At 40.6% G+C, this 21,853-nt stretch overlaps 1 protein-coding gene across 1 annotated transcript in view; it reads right to left on the reverse strand.

Moving 5' to 3' along the window:
- LOC139698872 (uncharacterized) overlaps nucleotides 1–21,381 on the reverse strand; it is an 89,141-nt gene extending 67,760 nt beyond the window's left edge. The window contains exon 1 of the transcript XR_011703021.1: nucleotides 20,874–21,381. The gene's annotated coding sequence lies outside the window, so the exon portion shown is untranslated. The remainder of the gene's footprint in view (nucleotides 1–20,873) is intronic.
- Nucleotides 21,382–21,853: the final 472 nt, after the last annotated feature.

A 21,853-nucleotide genomic window follows, 5' to 3' on the forward strand; every position in this document is an offset into this window, starting at 1 on the left:
AAGGCAGGATAAAGCGTGCATGAATGAGAGATATCGAAAGATATGACGATAATGTTGATAAGACCTAGATATAAGGAAGGGAGAACACGTTGGGAAAGCTTGAGTTCAGAGTGGTCGGCTTTTCAGACCGCATGAAGGGGGCAGGCAGAAGTTTCGTAGAAATGAAGGAAGAAATAATAATGTAGGGCAGACAAGATGAATGATTCTTGTGATACGCAGAATAGTACCTTGAATAACTTGCGCAATTAGAAAGCTTTTTATATTTACAGGGTGTTGGGCTTAAATCCGGACAAGCACGCTTTTCCCCGAATAAGATTTCCTCGTCTGGTTAGCAAAACCTTCCCCCAGACTTCTCCGAAGCATTATACTTAGCCATAATATCGTAAACAGTTGATCTGGGGAACCAGAAGAATCGAAATATTTCGAAATATAACGCCCAGCGCGAGCATTTTCGATGACAGCGGCTCTTCGAATGTACACCGCACTTGCATGTGACATCTCGGCCAATTTGAGGTTATGAACGTTTACTAGATGCCTATAGCTTTCAAGAACGCCAATCGCGACCTCTAGTGGAACTACAATATGGCGGGATATCCAAATTATATACATTTGGAAACGGAACGCTCTTCGGCTACGCACAAATATATAAAAATATGGATGAAGATATTTAAACACAGAAACCCAAAGAGAGGACAATCACATACACACATAGTGTGCCTGTGTGTAGTTAGTAGTAGTTTTGAGGTGAGGCAACCGACAGCTGAGGTCATTTGCGCCATAGGGGATGGACAGGAAAGGATGGAGGGTTGAGAGAAACCCGGCATCGGCATTAGCCTACTCTTTACGAAAGGCGCCAAGGGGTCCGCAGTTTAACGTCCCATCCGACGGACGGCGTACTCACTCAAAGTGCCCTCCACAAAGCACCTCAAGTAGGGATCGAGATACCTCTGAAATATAGTATATTCAACACCGCCGGGATTCGAACTCGGGCCATCTGGGTGGGAAGCCAGTACATTAGCCCCCGCACCATCTCAATCCCCCCTGTATGTAGTTATGACAGCAGGGCCGTCATCATCTGTCTTAATCAATGCTACATATTATATATATATATATATATATATATATATATATATATATATATATATATATATACTACCTTGATCAAAAATTTCCCGGAATTTATTCAGAAAATTAAAAATACAAGTTTATTCATCTAAATCTATATTGTCCCCTTCAAAGTAATCCCCATCGACTGCAACACACTTATGCCAACGCTTGATCCAATCCTCGAAACATTTTTTATATTCGGTTTTCGGTATGTCCATCAGTGCTTCCTGCGATTTTTCCATTACTTCCTCTCGGCTGCTAAAATGCGTTCCCCGTAATGGTTTTTTAACTCGATTGAACAGAAAGAAAGTCACAGGGAGCCAAATCAGGTGAATTCGGTGGCTGTTGGATGGTATTTGTTGCATTTTCGTCAAAAAATTACGAATAATGATAGCACTGTGCGACGGTGCGTTATCATGGTGCAAAATCCACGAGTTTTCTGCCCACATTTCTGGTCTCTTTCGGCGAATTGCTTCACGCAAACGTCTCATAACGCCCAAATAATACTCTTTGTTTACTGTCTGGCCTTCTGGCAAAAATTCATGATGCACTACACCGTTGTAATCCATGAAAACCGTCAGCATTGCCTTCTTTTTTGACTGAAAACGACGTGGTTTTTTTGGTCTCGGCTCATTTGGTGAACGCCATTCACTTGCCTGATGTCTGGATTGCGTGTCGTACTCATAAACCCACGTCTCGTCTCCAGTAATGATCCTTTTGATGAATGTGGGATCGGATTCAGCCTCGCAAATCATGTCTTTTGCGACGTCAACACGGTCTCTTTTTTGCATGAAATTGAGGTCTTTTGGCACCAACTTTGCTGCTACACGACGGAAACCCAAATCATTAACCACAATGTCTTGGGCGGATCCATAGGCAATGTTCAAGTCCTCCGCTATTTCTCTGATGGTTAATTTGCGGTTATTGACCAACATTTCTTTTACTTTATCAATTTTTTCACCGACTTTCGATGTCGATGGTCTGCCACTGCGTTCATCATCTTCGATTGACTCACGACCACTTCTGAACCGCTCGTGCCACTGGTAAACGACCGTTTTTTTTAGAGAATCGTTGCCGAAACACTTTTCCAACATTTCCAACGTCCGTGCGCCACTAAATCCGTTTTTTACGCAAAATTTAATACAAGTTCGTTGTTGCAAATTTAAATCCATTTCTGAAATTGTAAAAAATCGCCAACACACACAGAGATAGATGTACTCTTGGCTACGTAACTTTTGCAAATGTCAAGTTATGACACTAAGATTTAAAGGGAATATCAACAACAGATGTACCAATTTAACAAAAAAAAACAGAACTCAAATCGGAACGATGGGAGCGCCACACGGTGGTTATTCCGGGAACTTTTTGATCAAGGTAGTATATATATATATATACACACACACACACATAAGTAATAATAACCGTGGTTATTTTTGTACGAGTCCACTTTCAAGCGATCATCGTCGACCTCTCGGACTCTCGGATATCTTCTGGATTGAATAAGTCAATATTACTCATCGTGGATAGTGACACATGAAGGAGAACATATTAGCACTTGCGAATCACACAGTTTGGGGCTGCGGCGGAGAAATCTTTCTCAGAAAATGCACCGTTGGTCGACAGTGTAGTTACTTTTCCACAAGCGGCACTTACCTCATCCGGGGATTTCCATGCTCTTACGATATTTTCTTTTTAACCTCTCAGGACAAAGGACCGTGCATTTTTATGGAAATCCTTTCCGAGAATTTTCAGCGCTGAATATTTTTTTTTCCTTTTTTCATGAAAAGTGCTTCGAAGAGCGACTGCTCGCGCTGCGAGTTGAACAATTTCAGGTATACTGTATCCTAAACTTTCGCCGCGCGGCATTTTCCCGACCGAGAGAAGAAATCGAGAAAAAGGTCAAAAGGATGCTAAAAAATGAAAATTCTACTTAGATACGGGAAAGAACATGCTAAGGCATGAAGTGTGATGCCCCTGACTATCAAAGCGTTGAAAAGACTGAGGCAATGGATTTCTGGATGGACAAGTGTCTGGTCTAAAGGATGTTTATCTTGTCTCATGGGAAACAATCATTTCCTTATCGCTCAAAACTAACAACGCTTAATAATTTAGTTGATATTAAATTTAAAAACTCAAGTCACAAGGGGGAGGGAATTGATTAAAAAGGTGGCCAAGTACTAAGAAAAAGGCTCTTCTTTTTTACCCTCATCAAGAAAAGGCTCGCCAAAACTTTGATATGGAGCGCAGTTATATACTCGTACGGCATGGAAACATGGCCTTTGAAGCATAATAATAGGCGTATACAGGATGCTTTTGAGATAATGTGGGCGTGGAGAAGGATGGTAAAAGTGAAACTAACAGAAAGGAAGACGAACGTTCAAGTACTAGGCATGGTATGGGAGGAGGAAAGAGAATGATGTTGGAACTTGTCCGAAGAAGGCAGGGAAAGTGTTGATGCAGAGTAGTTTGATTGGCCATGAGAAAACTGTGATACGTGTGTAGAACGGGGAGGACGTTAGACAAGCTATATGGTTGGAGGAAAAGACAATAGACATGTCGCACGGAATGAAGTGAGGAAAGAAATTTGCGGAGTTGAAGAAGGGTTAATTATAATATGGAGTTTCATGATAAACCATATTAGACGAAACTAAGATATTAAGCGATGTTCAGTCTATCTCTATCAAAACCTATCTTAAAAGATTAGCATATTAATTATTTTTATTAAGGCTAGAAGTTCAACTTAATTTGAAGTAAATCATCGACTTGGAAAAGGACATGTTTCGATTTTTGATCAAAGATACACCTCTCTCTCTCTCTGCATCTACACAACATCCCACAAGCCGCCGCAAGGGCGTGTGGCGGAGGGTGTTTGGGACACCACCCATAAAAGACAATTAAACCACCAGCAAAACTAACAAATTCATACCAATTCACAACCACACAAACGTATATATCCATGTAAAACCCATTTTAACTTACACATCTACATCTAAATAATACCCCGCAAGCCGCCGCAAGGGCGTGTGGCGGGGGTTGTTAGGTCACCAACCGTAAAAAGGAACAATACCACATGCAAAACAACAACATGGACAGACAATACCTATACCTGGTAAATACATATATCAGCAGCTAACATATTCATGTACCTACGAATGTGTTATAAGTCTACGATGCGTTTTATCTTGTCCTCAATATTAGGTCTTGACATTGCTGTTATGACTTTGATTTCTTAGTATTTTGATTCTTGATTGTCCGAGGAAAGAACAATATTTGTATCCATCGCTACTGGAGTAAGTTCTACCTAATCTTATCTTTATGGTTTACCCTACCCAAACAATGTGGAGTCATAAACCCCCGGTGGATAACTTTAAATAAACTACACGAAATTTGTTGATCATGCTTTGACCTAACGATTAGTTAAGATATATTTCGTCGCTGAGAATTAATGACAGATATTGAAGTCTAATTTTGCCTTTAATTTAAGTGCAGTATTAGATTAGCGATCATCTACTGTAGGAAACATTTTTTGATCAAACATTGGTCTGAGTAATGTTATTAAAAAAAATGAATATCACATATAACAAACGTCGAGGAACGCATATTTCCAGCAGAATTCACCGATAAAAAAGAAAGTATATCAGAGTTTAAAAAAAAACACCTCAGGATCTTCAAAGAGTCACAAACGGTAATGTCCAGTTTGCTTAAATATATCATAAAATGAATCAATAATATTCAAATGTTTTTTTACATTTCAAAATAGTTTTTTAAAAATTTCGCCAACACTTTATTTATATTTTTACGACTACTTTAATTTTCATCGGACCTGAAGCATTCACAAAAACAGTTATTTTCAAGAGGCACGGGAATTGCACAATTAGCATGTTATTCTGTGTGTTCTATTAACGGCTAGAGAAATAAGATTACATTAACCACAGTAATAAACACGAAGAAAGACTTTTAAAGTGAGGATGGAATTCATCTAAACGCTAAGCCCTAGACGGCGTGTGATATTCATGCATTTTAACGAGGCAATAAGGGGAACCAGTTCCTCATTCCCAGTATTGCCTGAAGTTTTCCAAATGGAAGACTTGGTACCGTAAAAAAACCTCGCAACTTGGGTGAAGCTGAGGGTCAGCCCTGAGAAAATTTTTCACTCGGATTTGAACAAGGGGCCTTCCGGTCAGTAGCCTAGAACTCTAAACACTTGACTGACACATCCCACAGATAGCAAACATGAGTATTATACGTAAATATAATACTTGCCAGCCGTAATGCTCAGGAAAGGTTTGGCCTAGTTGAAGGTACTGACATTTAATTTCATGATATCGTTGTACACATTGAACCTTTCTGACAGGTTTCCATGACCTTGTTCAACACATCATTCTCAATGAGTGTTTTGAGGCCCTAATGACCTTAACTCATAATAAGGACACTAATTTCCTCTATCTTATATATTTAGGGTATGCAAAGCGTTTGGGTTTTTAATAATCGCAAACACAGTCTTACCTGACATGAGTGAGTAATAAACGTTCGTCGCTACGGTCCGAAGCCTCCTGTGTCCATGCGTGAATGCACGTAGGAGCATGTGGATGAATCAAGGCCCGCACTGACGTCTCTACAACCGTGATGTTGTACGATTCCTTACCCTGCATGGAGGTGACCGTACATTTTGAAACGTTCAACTTATCCATACCCTACTTTCTAGCGAAATGTGTTCAATATTTCTCTCAAACTTTCTCTGCCAAAATCTGTATGCCTTTCGTTTCGAGTCCCGCGACCATTTGTTACAAATTTTGCTGACAGATCTACCACAACGACTCTAATTATGAATTATTTTGGGTGTTTTTAAAATACATACCTGTATGATGCTCGTCTTCAAAATTTTCTAACTTCTACTTAGTACATTTATCTGACTATTGATTCCATCACCATAATTTAAGTCTATTTAAGGTAGCTTTTCTACTGTACTTGACGGTTTCGAATTACGCACGGATTTCTTGCACGCTTTCATTTCGTCATAGAATAACAGTATTATTATTAGGTAATCTACCGGTTAAGGTAGGTTTTTGGATGGACAAAGCTCCTAAATAAATATTTTGTGGTCCTAGCAAAACATCTACATCAGGTTCCTCTTCATCTCTGAGTACTTTCTTCAACCCGTCCAACATCCCTATCCTATTCCTTCCCTTTCCTCGTTTCCCCAACATCCACCCCTCAATTACAGTCTTCAACATCCCACTGCCGGTCAATACCCCCTTCAGCCACTTTTCCTGCCTCCATAGGATTGCTCCCAGCAAACCCCTCTCTTCGCCCACCATACCTAGTACTTCCTCGTTTGTTTTCTTCTCTGTCCATTTTACCTTCTCCATTCTTCTCCACACCCACATTTCAAAAGCCTCCAGTTTACGTCTATCCTCCTGCTTCAATGACCACGTTTCCGCGCCGTACATAGCGACGCTCCATATCAAAGTTTTTACGAGTCTTCTCTTAACATCCTTACTCAACGTCCCCGTCATCAACTCCCTCCTCCTTGTGAAAGCCTCTTTGCCTAGCGCAATTCTTCTCCTTACGTCCCCACTACTTTGACTGTGTTGGTCCAAAACACTACCGACATACGTAAAGTGTTCTACCTGTTTAATTGACCACAAATGTATTAGAAAATTGTTGCCTTAACTTACAAACCTTATATACGCTTATGAAGCTATGGATACTACTCTTGCTTAGCGACAGGCTCAAGTTATCCACATTTTTATGTTTAATGCTACATTTGCGCAACCCGTGAAACCGAGGTGGTCACTGATTTTGTGAGTTATCTGCTTAGCGTAGGAAAAGTTCAGCCACATTTATTGCGCAGACAATATATCCATTGCCTCTAAAACCACATGGATCACTGGAATTTTTGGAGAAAAGCTCAAATCACCCAATTTTCAGAAGGGTTTATCTATCATCCCAACGGACGAAGTGTTGGACTCCAATCATATTGGGGGACCGAGATGGTACGGGAACTAACGTACTGGCTTCCCACCCAGAGGCCCCGGGTTCAAATCCCAGCGGTGTTGAATATTTTTCAGAGGTATCTCGATCACTACTTGAGGTACTTCGTGGAGGGCACTTTGAGAGAGTACGCCGTCCGTCGGATGGGACGTTAAGCTGCGGACCCCTTGGCGCCTTTCGTAAAGAGTACGTCAATGCCGACGCCGGGTTTCTCTCCACCCCTCATCCTTTCCTGTCCTTCCCCTATGGTGCAAATGACCTCAGCTGTCTGTCGCCTCCCATAAATACTACTACTACTCCAATCATATTGGGCTTCATTCATGAGAAATCAAGAAGAATCACATCGATGCGTAATATCCTAAAAGTACAGGATAGTAAGTAATCCCATTAAAAAGTAGTTAAAGGGGTAATAAATTAGTTCCAAGTTACAGACAATATATTGTGGGCCATGGATAAAACCTGTACTGATAAACAACTGAGGATAATTAAAACAGTTTCTGGCGTCACTGGGTGGAAAATCTTCATATTGAAATTGAAGTTAAACCACTTGGCTTTTGGCTTGGTTCAGAGACATTATTACCTTGTTTGATCTGTATTTTTACCTGATGATGTTATACCATAACGAAACCTAGGTACTAAATAAAAAAATTTCTATGTGGAAAAGCCAAGTGGTTTAATTTCAATTTCAATTACTCACGATAAATTAATGCAATTACAAATGTCCAGTGGACTTTTGGAAAGCGAAAAATATGTCATTAGACAACTATACTGCGCCGATACTGTGGAGTGCAGTTAGTGCAAACCATGATTTTTAAAACCTGTTATCAGTGGTATGGAAAATTTATTTTTCGGTTTTCGATATGCTAATGATCATTAGACAAGATAGTGTACTAAAAAGCTCTTTTCACCTAAGCGTTAGATCATTTAACTTTAAGAAACATTTAAGATTGTTCCATGGGTATTCCACGGCGAACTAATTGAAAGCCTCGTAGAATATTCTGAACCCACTCCCATTACTTAGACCTCAAATGTCCAAATCATCAGAGAGGAATTCTCGACTCAGAGAGAATATCTTTGGCGATCATTGGCCCGTCATCCAAAATGTAAAGTAGGGATAACGTAAATGTATTTTACAGGCGTTATTTCACAAAATGAAGAGGGAATGTCATGACCTGCCCACCCCTTAATGAAGAATAAAACCTATCAGGAATGTTAAGATCGCTATAATATGCAATGCAGAAGAGGTCCAGGTAATCTTGAGGAAATATTATGACCGCTTCGAAGTCCATTGAAGCTTAGAAAATGACCCGCAAGCCGCCTGCAGGGCGTGTGGCGGGGGATCAGGTAGCGTGAGGTCACAAGCCATACATACAGCTGTGCTGGCAGGAGTATTACTGAGGCAGGAGTAGTACTGAGGAACGTAACATACCGATGTTGTTATTGGGATGTCATTCCCCAACTATATCACTCTATCTCTTGTGCCTTCCACAAATACGGATTGGTTGCGGTTTCCCATTTCTTGTGCATTCCGTCCTTATCCCAATAGTTCTATATCTTGACCGTAAGTCAATTTATCTAAATTAATTGGCCAATCAAACTGCGCTGAAAAATAAACTGGATGCGCGGACTCAAACATGCGCTCTATCGGTGTTTATTTATCCCGATAGCTGATGAATTTCCAATAACCATGGTCATGGATACGTCGCGCAGTTCTTGATAAGAAGAGGTTATTGTCTCGTTGAGTGAAGAGTTAAGTCTGGTTCCATGGAAGTGCGAGAAATTGACACAAAGGAGTCCTTATAGACTGGAAGTGGGTGGAAATACTCTTAATTTTCGCGAACGCTTTCATTTGTCAAGTATAAGGCTATCAGTGAACGTTTCTCTTTTTTTTGTCGAGACAAAAATATCGTCGCCTTTTGTGATATCCTAGTCTTTTTATTTTGAGGTGAAATGGACCGAGAAGAAAACAAATGAGGAGGTACTTGGTATGATGGGCGAAGAGAGGGGTTTGTTGGGAGAAATCCTCTGGAGGCAGGAAAAGTGGATGAAGGGGGTATTGACCGGCAGTGGGATGTTGAAGAGTGTGATAGAGGGGACAATGTTAGGCAAACGAGGAAAGGGAAGGAACAGGATAGGGATGTTGGACGTGATGAAGGGAGGAAGAAAGTACTCAGAGCTGAAGAGGGACCTGATGTGGAGTAGGATGCTGGATTTTGTGTTTTGCTAGGAGTCCCAAAATGTTTTATTTAGTTGATGTGACCATCCAAAAACCTACCTTAACTGGTAGATTACGTAATAATTATAATAATACTAGTCTTTTTTAAAAAAATCGATGGTGGCTGTTGGAAAAATGAATATCACTCAGTCATAATATGTGTAAATCTTTAATTTTCTCATTCCGACAATGATTTTGTTGCGTGAATGCAAATCCATTCACGATGCACGCCACATTCACTTTTCTTCAAATAGAATAGCTATTACCATTGTGTGTTGAAATGGCACAACCTTGGTAATTCTCCTGCAGTTACAGTCACGCCCTTATCCGGACACCAATAGACCGTCAATCCTGTTTCCAACACGTTTCTATCAAACTATCAATCACGTTGTTGCCCATCCACGGATGGATGGGATTCCGATGACTGCATGCATGTGAATTCGGGGTCACTTGGTCAATATTGGGTGAGATTTTTTTAGGAAAAATATTTAAAAATATTTTGAACGTTATTTGAAATTTCGCATTCAAATTACCATTTTTTTTGTCGTTGAAATGATTGAAAAACATGATTTCGTCGTTACATATTAGGAAATATGTATGTTTCGTATTTACTTCGCGTCAACCACTCGCGCACCGGTCGTAATTATGCAAATACATGAAGTTTTATGTTGCTTTGCTTAATGCTATGGTTTTTTTAAAACATCTGTTGTTGTCTGGAGAATATATCTCAATGGATACAAGTATCGCTTCACTGAATTAAAACCTGTCGAATGGGAAACCAAGTATCAAACCAATATTGGGACATTCATCCAATAGTTTGTCATGGGAGATTAAAAGAACGAAAAGAACTTCGGGAAATATTGTAACGTTATCTTTATTATTTCGTAACATTATTTGTGCGGTAATTCCAAAGAGTTCTTTATTCCCTTAGGAATTCATGTTGGAGGAAACATTGTACCCAAGTTATACGTTATTTTGCCGAAACGTCTTTTTTCATGGAAAGCCTTTACAAATGCACAGCGTAAGAGCCTATCTAAAGACACCTCGACAGCCTATCTAAAGAACTGGGTAAGAGATCCGTGTTCAAATATAGCTAAACTTGAGTGATTTTTTTGTTTCAATTCCTCGCAATTAAGGAAATGCCGTTTCTTGGTGCCCAACGCAACAATGCGTTGGGCTCCAAGACAACAATGGAGCAATTTTCGCTTGAAGTTTGTAGACGAAGTAACACCATGATATTTGGTGATGTTCTCGAAACAAATACGCCGCCGATGAACTTGCAGCTTTCAGGAATGCCTTGCATCTTATGAAGATTCTCAAAAAAACCCAAAACCGGTTCTTTAGGGCTTTGGAATTTTGAAGAAGGAGATTTACGATTTAAGAAAGAATTTTAACGCCTGCAAATTTTAACTCTCGGCAAGAATTTTCGTTTAGGTTAACTCTTGCCATTTTACTGTATAGTGTTAGCCGCGCATGTTGGACATGCGGTTTTATTCAATTTTACATTTTTACATTTTTACATTTTTGCATTTTTTTTACATTTTGTGATTCTATTCACATTTCGTTGAAGTTTCGCTGAATGAGTAATATCATTACAGTGCATTAATGTCTAATTCATCTTTCATTGTCATCGATGTACGAGTTTCAAAATGTCATAGCGCAGGATGCTTTTTACCTTTTTCCACTGGGCACTTCTATTTACTACGGCTCATGAACTGTGATGAACGTCAATGCTACAATCTAACAGTAGCCAACCATGAGCACACCGCATGTATTTACTCCATTATACGACAATAAACTCGACGCAAGAATAACCAATGCAATTAAGAATAACATGAACACATTCACAGAAAGCAAATGACTTTTTATTACGTCATTCGTTTGTCAAATGTTTAAAATTCTCGATATTTACATCACTTAAAAAACCACCCACCAATATTATAAGCGCATAGAGTTACGATGGCGCCTTTTCAGTTAACTGTAATCCGAATGATCTTCTAAAAACCCAATTTAAAGCCTAGCGTTCAGCGTCTTTCTTTGGAGAAACTCGAGGTTTTTCCGGCTGTGCATAATATCAACCTAAACGTTGGTTTACATTGAAAATAAGAATTCAACGTAAAAATGTAATAAATTTGGAATTGAGGACATTGGGTGAAGGGATATTAAAACAAGATAATAGACGTAGACTGGAGGCTTTTTGGATAACGTGGGTGTGGAGAATAAGGTAAGTCAGAATAAGTAAGAAGGTTAAGTGGACAGGAAGGAAAACAAATGAGGAAGTGCTGAGTATGGAGGAGGAGGAGACGGGATTATTGGGAGAAGTCCGGAGGAGACAAGAAAAATGGATGAAAAGCAGATTGAAAGGTAAATGGTATGTCGAAGACTGTTATAGAGGGGAGAATGTTATGCAAACAAAGAAAAAGGGCAGGAATAGGATAGGGATGTTGAACGGAATGAAGGGAGGAAGGAAGTACATAGAGATGAATAGGGACTAGTAGGGTACGATGTTGGGTTGTGTTTTGTCAGAAGAAACAAGAGAATTGCTTGGTAGCTTGTGTCTATCCAAAACCTTCCTTACCCGGTGGATTGCCTATATTAATACATTGGGTCTTGATTACATCCATTTTCCCGTTTGCGGAACAGTTTACAAAGGGTTGAAATCTGCTTGCCTCTTTGCCTCAGTAGCCATCCGAGGAACCGGAATATCTGAGTCCCAGTTGGAACTTCTGTCCGTATCGCTGTTGAGAGCTACCCCTACCCCCTGCCTTGATTTCCGCGCGCTGCCTGTTGCATGCAGAGGTGGGGGTGGGCAGAGGGCGTTGGTGGGGGAGGGGGGAGAGAGTGCGCGCTGTGTCGCTGGTGACCCAATCTGCAGCCTCAAGGACGGACGGATGAGAAGGATGAGTAGCTTGCCCCCGCGTCTCGCCACCACTTCCCTCTCTCATTTCCAAACCCCCCCCCAACCCACCACGATCCACCCATCCACCCACGCATGCGCATTGGCGGCGATATCCCGTCTCATCCTAAGGCAAATTGCCAGTGAGTGTCCGCTCGGAGACAAGTCGTTGGACAGCGGGCAACACCAAGTCCCCTACACCATGCCTCGCAGTGAAACTTCCCGGCTTTTGTTTCTTTGTTTGTCCTTGAAAAAACCACAATAGCACAGTAGCACTTACGACTGCTCGCAACCAGGAGTTGTTGGTAGTGTGGTGTACCTCCGAGGCTTTATCCTTCAGATAGATTGGTTGAAAAAAAAAGGTTCATAGCTAAACATTTTGGACGCGGTTATTCCCTTCAATGCAACTAAAAAAGTTCCCCCGGCGCCTGCATTAGTCTACCTTTCCACAGGATCTTGTGGAAAATCAAAACCAACATTTACTATCGTTTTGACGTATTTCCACAAGCTGGATGTGGTCTAAATTACCCAGTACGGTGTTTGTAATAAACTATAACTATTAACTGGAGGTAGGAATGAAAGTGGGCGGGGAATTCGTAAATTCAGTTAGGTTTGCTGATTACCAGGCTTTAGTTTGTCAGTCAGCCAAGGGGTTGCCAACATCGCTTAGTGAATTGGAAATTCAGTGCGACAGATATGGGATGAGAATCAATATTAACAAAACATAGGTAATGCGATTTTCTAGAAAGAAAAAGGCTAAGCTAAACATTAAAATAGGAGGGCAAAAACTAGAGCAGGTAGAACAGTTTACGTATCTCGGAAGTGTTTTGGACCAACACGGTCAAAGTAGTAGGTACGTAAGGAGAAGAATTGCGCTAGGCAAAGAGGCTTTCACAAGGAGGAGGGAGTAGATGACAGGGACTTTGAGCAAGGATATTAAGAAAAGACTCGTAAAAACTTTGATATGGAGCGTAGCTATGTACGGCGCGGATACGTGGTCATTGAAGCAGGAGGATAGACGTAGACTGGAGGCTTTTGAAATGTAGGTGTGGAGAAGAATGGAGAAGGTGAAATGGACAGAGAAGAAAACAAATGAGGAAGTACTTGGTATGGTGGGCGAAGAGAGGGGTTTGTTGGGAGCAATCCTATGGAAGCAGGAAAAGTGGATGAAGGGGGTATTGACCGGCAGTGGGATGTTGAAGACTTTGATAGAGGGGAGAATGTTAGGCAAACGAGGAAAGGGAAGGAATGGATAGGGATGTTGGACGGGATGAAAGGAGGAAGAAAGTATTCAGAGATGAAGAGGGACATGATGTAAAGTAGGATGTTGTGTTTTGCTAGGGGCCACAAATTATTTAATTAGTAATTATGTCCATCCAAAACCCTACCTTAACCGGTAGATTACCTAATAATAATATTATCGGTCAATGAGACGATAGCGATGAAACAGGATGAACAGACTTGACGTACGGGGAGAATAATACACTCTTTCATTTTCCCATGCGCATTTCCAGAACGAAACAAATACTTGGATGAATAACCCACCAACAAATATCCAATTGTCGATCCGATTGTCGTCTGATAGCCTATTGCGAACACGCCACGTTCACCTGAATACACGTATTTATGGATTGTGTCCTGATGTTCAGTGTGGATGTGTTAAGGTCGTTCTACAGCGAATGTTTTGTCAAGAGCCACAATTTCGATGTCCCAAGATATGCGTTGTATCATAGCAGACCGAATTATGTGTCGTGTCTTTAAATCTTGGCAGAAGATGCAAATATTTTATCCTTTGAGACTAGAGACTAACATATGAGATCTCTTCTCTATATCTGCGTTATTGTGTAGATGTGGGAACGATGTATCGAGATTTGAGTCTCATAAAACTAAGGATCCATTGCAGGATGACTTACAGGCCCTTGATTTGAGCTAAAAAGTGCTAAAATCAGAGCATTTCAGGTCTCACCAAGTGACTATCACACAGTGGAAGAACTTGTTTTTATTCTACATCGTGTTCTTCATTCCACGGCAGTAGGTTTCGTCTCACAGAGCTGTAAAAGGAGTGCAAGAGAGTTTACACATACAAACACACCATTCACGCCGTTCCCCTAAGAGGTAGGCGTAGTAAAAAATTACCGATTTTAAGTTATTACAGTAAACTTGCACCCTTTCAATAATTTCTTTAACTTTGCTCCTGTCACATTCATCCTGCGCTGTTCCATAAATTATATCAATTGCCGGCCATGTCGTTAAAGGCCAAGACTCCGTATAGCTAACAAATCAAATGATGACTTCCACGTGTGCATTTTAACGGAAATTGTATGAGAATCATCAGAGAATTTGTTCAAGAGAGAACTTCAAGCAGGTTCTTAATTTGCCTCAATTGCAGAATGAGAAAGCCGACCAGAAACACGAACAGCGCGAAGGCGTGATTGCAAATGACAAAAGAGCGCTGTTGCGCAAAGGCAAATAAGGAGACAATAGGCGTCAATGCCAAGACCGAACAAAGACAGGAACGAAGAAATCATCGAAATTTTGGTTTCTCAAGGAGCCAGGATTTCGACGTATATTCACATGATAAAAAATATGGAAGCCAACGCAATAAACATTTCCCAGTCGTCGCCTGCGTGTTATGAATTCCGGCTTCCTTAGTAAGAAAGGAGGCCATTAAAGTCGTGAAAAACAGAGCATGAAGGACTTAAAATATTTTCAGAAAGGTACAGGACAACCAAAGTTTGCTAGAATAAATTAATGAGTCACTGCATAACATTCATAAATTCAACTATTAGGAAACATATACGTACATAGTAAAAGATACATTCAGGTCTTCCGGCCAGATTCCTTCCTCATTGATACTACGAATCAGTCCATATAGTCTCCTCCTACCACATTTTCCTAAACATTTTGGTAGTTCCACAGGAATGTTGTCCACCCCCACGGCCTTATTTGATTTCATCTCCCTTAAGGCCCTTTCTATCTCATCGTTGACTATGCCTGGACCTAAGCTATCTTCCCCTGCGTCATGTTGTCTTTCTATGTCTAACTTTGTTGCCCAAAGTTATTTTCCATAGAATTCTTCTACACATATATTCCTTCCATCTCTCTTGGATCTTTTCTTTGTCAACTATTATCTAATCCGAATAATGTCTAATTGTGAACACAGATCTTACCTTCTTATTTTTCCCATTTTCTTCTCTCATTTATATTTGTAATCATCTCATCCGTGATCCATGGTTTACTTGTCCTTTCCCCTTTTACGGTTCCTACAGTTTCTGTTGTGGCTTTAGATATCTTTTTTGTATGTATTCCGATTTTTTCTCGATAGCACTCAGCTCTTTTACCTCATTCATCACTTTCATTACAGCCTGCTGATACACCTTCCTTGTCAATCCAGTTAATGCTTCGACATTCCATTTCCTAACCCGCCGCTTCTGCCTTATCCTTTTGAAACGAATGCTACACTTCATTACAACTAAATAGTGGTCATAGTCGGCATCCGTCCCCGGGAAAATGTGCGAATTGATCACACTGTTCCTAAAACTACATAATAATATGCCTTCCTAAATTCCTAAAACTACTATAATATGATCTAACTGAAACATTTCCGAGTCAGCTGGCATTTTCCATGTATATCTACGCTTTTTGTGGTGTCTAAACATAGTGTTCTATTGCAAAATTCAATTGCTTTCTCCCCGCGGTCATTCCTCGTACCTAAACCGTAGTCTCCCTCCTCATCGCCATCTCTTCCTTCCCCAACCGTCGCATTCCAATCCCCCATCACTATCAAATGTTTCCCTGCAGGAACACACGCGATTATGTCCTCTAAGTGATCGTATAGTATGTATATGTATATATATATATATATATATATATATATATATGTATGTATGTATATATATATATATATATATGTATGTATGTATATATATATATATATATATATATATATATAAAACATGGACGGCACCATAAAAAACTCATGAAAGCGGCCAGAGAGGCACACAGATTAAAGAATGAAAGTAAAGAAATATCACAGCATTACAACACCTTGCCTCGCAATCTGAATAGGGAAAAGCAAAAGGCAAAGGAAAAATTTCTTATCAATGCAATTTCGAAGGATAATGCTACCAAAACTATATATACATGAGAACGAGAAAACACAAGAGAGAACGCGTGAACATATTAAAAACTAACGATAGTAGGATTATAACCGACACCGTAGAAATAGCAAATATTTTCAACTCCTACTTTACGTATGTTAATTGGGGCATAGAAAATCAAATGAAAAACAAGGCTTGCTAAAATAGCTCAGAAACGACAGAGAACTTCGTTAGGGCAACAGCACAAAACAGCTAACTCTTCTCGACAAACGGTATTATCCAGGAGGGCTAGTATTTTGTGAAAAAAATAAGTAAGATGAGGAAGATAACGTATGTGGGACTGGGCAATATATAAATTGATATTCTAAAACTGGGTGATACCGCAATATCTTTGTACCTGAGTCATCTGTTCAAAGTAGCTTTAAAAAACGATGCCTTGCATAGTGATTGGAAAAACGCAGACACTCACCTATATAGTTTTGACGTTTCGACGGCGCGGCCATCATGATCAGAATGCCATTCTCGGGGGAAGAGCGGAGAGGATTATGTTTGGGGGAGTGAGGGGAGGAGAGGTAAGGGACGAACAGGAAATGGGCAAGGAGGTGGGTGGGGACATGTAGGCGGCTATTGGATGGATTCAGTGGGCTTGATTCAGTCCGGGATGTTTAAATTACTGGAGCACCCATATATGCGCCATCTCGCGGGATCTCACCTCTATGCTACTTGCAGCGTTAAGAAGGGGTTCAATCACCGAAACAGAGGAGCAGTCATCGAAAAATTGGTCGTGGGAAACAGTGTGGGTAGGGATGGGATAATTAAGGAAAATTTGGTGGAATAGCGGTGGTTATTCATGTGGAGGGAAAGGGTGGTGGTGCATTCACCCACGAAGAAGGCAGGGAAGAAGTTACAGGTGAGGCGGTATACTACCTTGATCAAAAAGTTCCCGGAATAACCACCGTGTGGCGCTCCCATCGTTCCGATTTGAGTTCTGTTTTTTTTTGTTAAATTGGTACATCTGTTGTTGATATTCCCTTTAAATCTTAGTGTCATAACTTGACATTTGCAAAAGTTACGTAGCCAGGAGTACATCTATCTCTGTGTGTGTTGGCGATTTTTTACAATTTCAGAAATGGATTTAAATTTGCAACAACGAACTTGTATTAAATTTTGCGTAAAAAACGGATTTAGTGGCGCACGGACGTTGGAAATGTTGGAAGTGTTTCGGCAACGATTCTCTAAAAAAAACGGTCGTTTACCAGTGGCACGAGCGGTTCAGAAGTGGTCGTGAGTCAATCGAAGATGATGAACGCAGTGGCAGACCATCGACATCGAAAGTCGGTGAAAAAATTGATAAAGTAAAAGAAATGTTGGTCAATAACCGCAAATTAACCATCAGAGAAATAGCGGAGGACTTGAACATTGCCTATGGATCCGCCCAAGACATTGTGGTTAATGATTTGGGTTTCCGTCGTGTAGCAGTAAAGTTGGTGCCAAAATACCTCAATTTCATGCAAAAAAGAGACCGTGTTGACGTCGCAAAAGACATGATTTGCGAGGCTGAATCCGATCCCACATTCATCAAAAGGATCATTACTGGAGACGAGACGTGGGTTTATGAGTACGACACGCAATCCAGACATCAGGCAAGTGAATGGCGTTCACCAAATGAGCCGAGACCAAAAAAACCACGTCGTTTTCAGTCAAAAAAGAAGGCAATGCTGACGGTTTTCATGGATTACAACGGTGTAGTGCATCATGAATTTTTGCCAGAAGGCCAGACAGTAAACACAGAGTATTATTTGGGCGTTATGAGACGTTTGCGTGAAGCAATTCGCCGAAAGAGACCAGAAATGTGGGCAGAAAACTCGTGGATTTTGCACCATGATAACGCACCGTCGCACAGTGCTATCATTATTCGTAATTTTTTGACGAAAAATGCAACAAATACCATCCAACAGCCACCGAATTCACCTGATTTGGCTCCCTGTGACTTCTTTCTGTTCAATCGAGTTAAAAAACCATTACGGGGAACGCGTTTTGGCAGCCGAGAGGAAGTAATGGAAAAATCGCAGGAAGCACTGATGGGCATACCGAAAACCGACCGTAACTTTTGCAAATGTCAAGTTATGACACTAAGATTTAAAGGGAATATCAACAACAGATGTACCAATTTAACAAAAAAAACAGAACTCAAATCGGAACGATGGGAGCGCCACACGGTGGTTATTCCGGGAACTTTTTGATCAAGGTAGTATAATGTTTTTTGAGGTGCAGTTGGCGTCGGGTAATTGGTAGTGAGGGAGGTGGCGGGTCTTAGAAGATGGCAGCATTTGCAGCGTGGGTGGTTGCATGTTGAGGACAGGGGCGGAGAAGAGACAAGGAGGCCGGCAGTTGGTCTTGTTGACTTGAAGGTGTCTGGGAAGTTCGATGGGCGTTTATGCGAAACGGAGGGATAATGCGGGAATAAAAGTGGTGTGGGCTGACTGTTATAAATAATTGGAAAGAGTTCTTGGATGTGCTATATATTTGATTTTGTGGGTTCCGGGGAAGAAAGTTGTGATGAGGTTTGCGTATTTTGGGCGGTTTGTTGAGGAAAGAGGAGTGTATTGTGTTCGTCCTTTATGTGTGTTCCTATCCCTTTTCCTTATATCTATTTCTATGTAAATTAATATACGTATATATATATATACATATTTATATATATGTGTGTACATGTATATATATATGTGTGTATATATATGTGTATATATATATATATATATATATATATATATATATATATATATATATATATATCTTATATATGCAAAGCGGTCGAATTTGTATCTATAATTTGGTATCATAATAATTCCCTCGGTGTCGCAAGAAAACTCAGGTATTCCTTTACCAATATAAAAAGTCCGTACGTGTTGCCTAATAGGTACAGCCCTTAGAACGTGAAATTTCTTTTTAACATTTTATTTAGAAGGAAGGAAATGTTTACTATTAAGTAGACTTTAATTCCCACCCTCCGTACTCAACAACAACACTAGTCCACCAAAGAGAAACGATGACACGAAAAAATGTTTGCTGTGATAATCACCATCGTCGATTTTTTACACGGGACACGGTTGCTTTTGATTATCATGGCATCCTTGTCAGCGCATGTCTTTTTAACAGCTGGCTGCGCTTGGCGTAATGACCTCAAAATTAAATTTGGACTCTTTAACTAATTACAGTCGTCGAGGTGTTTGGATATCATTCGTGTTTATGGGCATATGTTGAATTCCTTTGGACAGTCAAAGGTATCTGAAAATGGCAAGGAAATGAGAGGGTAATTATCAATTTCTCTCGCGTCAATGAAATCCTCGGCAGTCACTAGAATTAATTTAAATTTAGAGCAGTCATTTTAAAAACGTCCCACATAGCTTACAATCAGACGTAGCAGCAATAAAAAAATATTATGGAAACTTAATTAAGTTATGGAGGGTAAAATTATCCAGCGGGTGTGACTGTAAATTTCTTTCCTTATTCTAATTTTCATATGGGATTCAGATCCTATGAAGGAATGGGATAATCATAAACATTTCTTTAGAAAGAAATTGAAAAACCGGCTGCCGGAAAACTGCAGACGTCAGGATTGGCGAATGCGCGCTGTTAGTCTAGGTTTTGTCCGATTACGTGGATCCTTAATTGGGGCCCGAAAAATTTTATTCACCAGTCCAAAACTCTGGGCCCCTTCGACAACCCTGTTCGTATTTCCCATGTACCAAAATCCAGAAGTTCTGATTAGAAGCCCTAGTTGCCAATTTTATATTAATATTATCACCAATATTATTCAAAATAGCTATGTTTCATAACATAACAGTAATTTTAATAAAATGAAATTTAATTAAAATTTTATTTCTTTAATAATAAACTCCGTATTTGATTTTACTTTGTTTGGATATTCTAAATATCAAGGTTTATGGATATTCTAAAGTAAAAAATTTGTCCCAAAATCTAAAGGAAAAATCATAAACATTAATTTAAACTAATAAAAGAAACTTGATGAGCAAAGGCTGAGATTTATGAATGTATTATTCATAAATATGCAGGAATTAGAATCCTCCTTGGAGATCACGGACTGGAAAGTTCTGGGAGGTGGATATGGATGAAGGTATCATATTCCATTTTAAAATACTATATGAAAAAAAGGCAGGAATTTTCGTTGGAAATTTCAAAAAGCATTGATTTCATGCAAAAAAGCTGTGTAAAAACGTTCTTTACTAAAGTGTTATGCTATGAAATTCTATTAATTTTTAGCCCGCAAAATCAATGTTTCAGCGCTAATTTGATGGTGCCTAGGTCCATATCATTGGTGAAGCGAATACCCTTTCTGTTTTACAGAGGCTTTCATGCCTACCGAATTGTGCGGTACTTGAACGTCCGGGCTGTAATCGTAACCTACCACACACTCACGTTCGTTGGTTAACCGCGTTCACGAATCAAACTACCAAGCACGTGAAGTTCACAGACGTCCCATCGTCGAGTCACGCCCGCAAGTTAAAAGGTAACAAAAAAATTAAACACAAATACTCACGTTCTTTTTTGTTTTCCTCGATCAGGAAGACTCGACTCAATCTCTAGGTCGACTTGTACCGACGCGTTTAAAGAACGGATTTTTCTTTTCCTCGTCCAAGTGTGGTCACTGGGTCAGTCGCGGCGGATGAATCGGCAACGGATTGGCTGCTTCCAAGCGAACACGAGAGGCACCAATCGAACACAGGACACACAGAGAGAGATGCACATGAAAACACTTTAAAAAAACACCTACACAAGACTCCGGAGAGCACGTTCCAATGGACTGGTATTTCGGAGATGTACAATGATGGCCTGGTAAACCGCCGATGATCGTTCACACACTTCCCCTTAGTCGGTCGTCTTATGGTTTTGTTTGCGGCGATGACTTGGTGAGTGATACGGCGAGGTCGCGTGTGGAAGCCGCCGGAGAATGGTTTGTCGCTGGCTGCCGCTGCTCTTGCGGGGAAGTCTGCCGCTTCAACGGGCGGGAGAAGGCAGGCTGTCCTCGGGATGAAAGCGCTCTCGAATGGCGTTTACCGGTTCCCTCCTGAGTGCCCTTTGTCGTTCCGACGGGAGGAGGAGACAGACAGGGAGACGGTGAAAGGGGCGGGACACACAAAACAGAAGAGGGGGTGGTGGAGGAGGAGGAAGGGGGGAGGAAGGCGGAAGGTGTGTTATTTCTTTTTTTTAATGTGTCTGTGGCTCAGGTAACCATCTCGGGAGGAGTTGAGGCTTTCGGAGAATGAATATGGAATGGAGACTTTCACTTCCTCGTTTCCTTCTCTCCTCTTCCCTCCCTCTCTCCTCCAGAGTTCGTTTTCCCTTTCCAATCGCCCGCGGCTGCCTTTAAAATAATGTAAAAGCCTCTTTCGCGATGGATCCGTGCTGACTCTGCCTTTCTTACGATAAACGGTTGGTTGTTTTCGTTGGAGACCATTGTCGCGCGTTGTTGATTTGGCTGGCGTTCGCCTGAGTCCATGCAGAAAGCAAAACAAGTCT

This window comes from Hetaerina americana, unplaced genomic scaffold, assembly GCF_022747635.1.
Source record: "Hetaerina americana unplaced genomic scaffold, ioHetAmer1.1.p SCAF_9, whole genome shotgun sequence".
Classification (NCBI taxonomy): domain Eukaryota; kingdom Metazoa; phylum Arthropoda; class Insecta; order Odonata; family Calopterygidae; genus Hetaerina; species Hetaerina americana.